The 5000-nt window shown below is 42.2% G+C and overlaps 1 protein-coding gene across 3 annotated transcripts in view; it reads left to right on the plus strand.

Annotated features, from left to right (window-relative positions):
- The window catches only part of LOC127624082 (1-phosphatidylinositol 4,5-bisphosphate phosphodiesterase beta-1-like), a 139224-nt gene that overhangs the window by 118885 nt on the left and 15339 nt on the right, over positions 1-5000 (plus strand). The gene's annotated exons all lie outside the window — the stretch shown is intronic.

A 5000-nucleotide genomic window follows, 5' to 3' on the forward strand; every position in this document is an offset into this window, starting at 1 on the left:
TTTGCGGTGTTGACGAGCAGATTATCAAACATGTTATTGATCTGATGGGGTTAAAGGGTGTTTTGGGAAGTGCAGTAATGAACAGTGTGTTATGAACACGGCTCTGGGCTCTGATGTGTGTGTGTGTGTGTGTGTGTGTGTCATCATGTTTAATTGTGAGAAATGTGTTCACAGTGTTTACAGAGGACGTGAATTGGCCAATCATGTCGTCAGAGTGTAATATTGGCCACACCCACCAGTATTTGGGTGATTTATTGTTAGCAAGACATTGAACATCACTGCAGAGATGAAACATCAGTGATGCTCCCTACAGTTCAGTAGTGTGCACTAGAGGGTGTCACAACACAACGCATGTGTCAGTCATGAAGTAAACTCACATTCATCCAGTTCTGTGTCACACGCCTGCGACGGATCAGATATTCATGCAATAATACACGTGAGATCAGATTTGAGCGCATGTGATTCTGAATATGATTATTATTATTGATATTTTCATCATTGATCCTGAACACAAACTAGTGACATCACTAAATGAAGCAATTATCCTGTAAGAATCATGAACATGAAGAAGAATGATTCATATTAAAATCTCACATCTGGATTGATGAAGTTCTAAACGTAAATTCGGGAGGAGCTTGTTCATCGAGACCTGTCAATCATATGCTAATGATATATAAGCGCTGCTCCTCCATATCCTCATTTATAGTTTATACTCCAATTATTCCAAACGGTCTTTCTGTTTGTGGTTTTAGTGGGATATTCTGTGCCGGATCTCACACTCGAGCCCCTCTGCTTCACACACTAACATGTTCTCCACTCCAACACTACATGAATACAAATGAAATAATCCTCGTCTCAGTCACACAGAGTTTACTGATGAGGACAAAACACTGCAGACATCTGTCTTTATCATCATCATTTCTCTTTCCCCTTTTCACAACAGACATCGTTTCACAGCAGCTGTACTCGAGATTATCATAAAGACGAAAATAAAACTGGAATATAAAAATGCTTCAATATTGTGACTGAGAAACCAAATACTGATGAGAACTGAATAAGTGACATCGTTCACAGCTGGATCTGTTACTTTCACAGTTACTTTCACTGATACTTTCACTGTTACTTTCACTGTTACTTTCACTGATACTTTCACTGTTACTTTCACTGTTACTTTCACTGTTACTTTCACTGTTACTTTCACAGTTACTTTCACAGTTACTTTCACTGATACTTTCACTGTTACTTTCACAGTTACTTTCACAGTTACTTTCACAGTTACTTTCACAGTTACGTTCACTGTTACTTTCACTGATACTTTCACTGTTACTTTCACTGTTACTTTCATGAAGAATGTTCGGCACAGAGTAGCACTGCGGATGAAAACAGGTCGGACTGAGTTTTATTTGTGTTTGGACGCGCATCAGCGACGGGTTTGGCAGAAAGCAGGATGATTGAACCAATCAGGGTAAAGCTGAAATTCTGACCTGAGAAACGAGAGTTCTGACCCATTTTCATGTCTGGAGCGGCTCGTAACGGACAGATATAAACATGTTCTTCTGAGACCTCCTGAACGCTCACTCAGATCATGATAGAGTTCAGAACGAGGGAGAGAGAGACAGACAGAGAGATGGAGAGAGAGAGAGAGAGAGACAGACAGATGGAGAGAGAGAGAGAGAGAGACAGACAGAGAGATGGAGAGAGACACCAGCTAAGACCAGCAGATTATCTGAGGCTGGTTTTAGATGTTTTTTAGATGTGTGAGGTTTGAAAATAAACGTTTCATTGTGCACTGAGAGCTCGAGAGATTTGTTGAAGCTGATGAACACAGTCGACTGTTCTCACACCTCAGTGTGCGCGTGAACAAGGGTGTTCACGTCCTGCTAACGTTCCAATCAAAACACTCTGCTGGATTTTCACACGTTATCTAATGAACGCTGACTTTCACCTTCAGTTTGGAGGAAGCAAAAGTGTTAAATGAACTTCTCAGTTTGTGGTCGCGTCACCTGCTTTGAGGAGAGATACTGTAAGGAAACATTAGCATGTTGCAAACGAGGGGCGTTCAATCACAGCTCAAATGTGTCAACATGAGGAGTATTTTTAGAATCAAAGCCAAATCATATTTGAGTCCCCTCAGTGTGTTTGTTTTGGCTGTGGGGTTAATGTCATTAATGTAGTGCAATTCTAGGGGGTTGCTAGGTTGATTAGGGTTGTTGCTAGGTTGTTTGGGGTTGTTGCTAGGTTGGTTGGGGTTGTTGCTATGTTGGGTACAATTGTTGCTAGGTTGGTTAGGGTTGTTTCTAGGTTGGTTGGGGTTGTTGCTATGTTGGGTAGAATTGTTGCTAGGTTGGTTGGGGTTGTTGCTATGTTGGTTGGGGTTGTTGATAGGTTGGTTAAGGTTGTTGCTAGGTTGTTTGGGGTTATTTCTAGGTTGGTTAGGGTTGTTGCTAGGTTGGTTAGGGTTATTGCTAATTTGGTTAGGGTTCTTGTTTGGTTGGTTATGGTTGTTTCTAGGTTGGTTGGGGTTATTGCTAGGTTGGTTAGGGTTGTTGCTATGTTGGGTAGAATTGTTGCTAGGTTGGTTATGGTTGTTGCTAGGTTGGTTAGGGTTGTTTCTAGGTTGGTTGGGGTTATTGCTAGGTTGGTTAGTGTTGTTGCTAGGTTGGTTGGGGTTGTTTCTAGGTTGGTTGAGGTTATTTCTAGGTTGGTCAGGGTTGTTTCTAGGTTGGTTGGGGTTATTGCTATGTTGGGTAGGGTTGTTGCTAGGTTGGTAAGGGTAGTTGCTAGGGTGGTTGGGATTGTTGCTAGGTTGGGTAGGGTTGTTGCTAGGTTGGTTAGGGTTATTGCTAGGTTGGATAGGGTTGTTGCTAGGTTAGTTGGGGATGTTGCTAGGTTAGTTTCAGTGGTTGCTATGTTGGTTGGGGTTGTTTCTAGGTTGGTTAGGGTTGTTGCTAGGTTGGTTAGGGTTATTGCTAGGTTGGTTAGGGTTATTGCTAGGTTGGATAGGGTTGTTGCTAGGTTGGGTAGGGTTGTTGCTAGGTTGGTAAGGGTAGTTGCTAGGTTGGTTGGGGTTGTTGCTAGGTTGGTCATGGTTATTTCTAGGTTGGTTATAGTTGTTGCTATGTTGGGTAAAATTGTTGCTAGGTTGGTTGGGGTTGTTGATAGGTTGGTTAGAGTTGTTTCTAGGTTGGTTGGGTTTATTGCTAGGTTGGTTAGGGTTGTTGATAGGTTGGTTAAGGTTGTTGCTAGGTTGGTTGGGGTTATTTCTAGGTTGGTTAGGGTTGTTGCTAGGTTGGTTTGGGTTATTGCTAAGTTGGTTAGGGTTGTTGCTTGGTTGGTTATGGTTGTTTCTAGGTTGGTTGGGGTTATTGCTAGGTTGGTTAGGGTTGTTGCTATGTTGGGTAGAATTGTTGCTAGGTTGGTTAGGGTTGTTGCTAGGTTGGTTAGGGTTGTTGCTAGGTTGGTTATGGTTGTTTCTAGGTTGGTCGGGGTTATTTCTAGGTTGGTCAGGGTTGTTTCGAGGTTGGTTGGGGTTGTTGCTATTTTGGGTAGGGTTGTTTCTAGGTTGGTAAGGGTAGTTGCTAGGTTGGTTGGGATTGTTGCTAGGTTGGGTAGGGTTGTTGCTAGGTTGGTTAGGGTTATTGCTAGGTTGGATAGGGTTGTTTCTATGTTGGTTGGGATTGTTGCCATGTTGTGTAGGGTTGTTGATAGGTTGGTTATGGTTGTTGCTAGGTTGGTTGGGGTTGTTTCTACGTTGGTTGGGGTTATTTCTAGGTTGGTCAGGGTTGTTGCTATGTTGGGTGGGGTTGTTTCTAGGTTGGTTGGGGTTGTTTCTAGGTTGGTCAGGGTTGTTTCTAGGTTGGTTAGTGTTGTTGCTATGTTGGGTAGGGTTGTTTCTAGGTTGGTAAGGGTAGTTGCTAGGTTGGTTGGGATTGTTGCTAGGTTGGGTAGGGTTGTTGCTAGGTTGGTTAGGGTTATTGCTAGGTTGGATAGGGTTGTACTTGGGGATGTTGCTAGGTTAGTTTCAGTTGTTGCTATGTTGGTTGGGGTTGTTGCTAGGTTGGGTGTTGTTGTTGCTAGGTTGGGTGTTGTTGTTGCTAGGTTGGTTAGGGTTGTTGCTATGTTGGGTAGAATTGTTGCTAGGTTGGTTAGGGTTGTTGCTAGGTTGGTTATGGTTGTTTCTAGGTTGGTCAGGGTTGTTTTTAGGTTGGTTGGGGTTGTTGCTATTTTGGGTAGGGTTGTTTCTAGGTTGGTAAGGGTAGTTGCTAGGTTGGTTGGGATTGTTGCTAGGTCAAAATCAAATCAAATCACTTTATTTTCACACTACCATGTACACAAGTGCAACAGTAGGTGAAATTCTTGTGTGCAGTTCCGAGCAACATAGCAGTCATGACAGTGACGAGACATATACCAATTACAGTAAACAACATACTTACACAACACAATTTACAAATCAAATGTACACATACTTACACAACACAATAATTATATACAATGTACAGCAGACAATACACACAATATATAATACACAATATACAATAAGTGGGAGTATATGAAATATATAAGTAGTTGAATTGAGGAGAATATGTTGACAGTCCAGTGTGAGATTATAGATTAATGAAGTTGGGTAGGGTTGTTGCTAGGTTGGTTAGGGTTATTGCTAGGTTGGATAGGGTTGTTTCTATGTTGGTTGGGATTGTTGCCAGGTTGTGTAAGTTTGTTGATAGGTTGGTTATGATTGTTGCTAGGTTGGTTAGGGTTATTGCTAGGTTGGTTAGGGTTGTTTCTATGTTGGTTGGGATTGTTGCCAGGTTGTGTAGGTTTGTTGATAGGTTGGTTATGGTTCTTGCTAGGTTGGTTGGGGTTGTATCTAGGTTGGTTGGGGTTATTTCTAGGTTGGTCAGGGTTGTTTCTAGGTTGCTTAGGGTTGTTGCTATGTTGGGTGGGGTTGTTTCTAGGTTGGTTGGGGTTATTTCTAGGTTGGTAAGGGTAGTTGCTAGGTT

The sequence above is a fragment of the Xyrauchen texanus genome, chromosome 30 (genome assembly GCF_025860055.1).
Source record: "Xyrauchen texanus isolate HMW12.3.18 chromosome 30, RBS_HiC_50CHRs, whole genome shotgun sequence".
NCBI classification, from domain to species: domain Eukaryota; kingdom Metazoa; phylum Chordata; class Actinopteri; order Cypriniformes; family Catostomidae; genus Xyrauchen; species Xyrauchen texanus.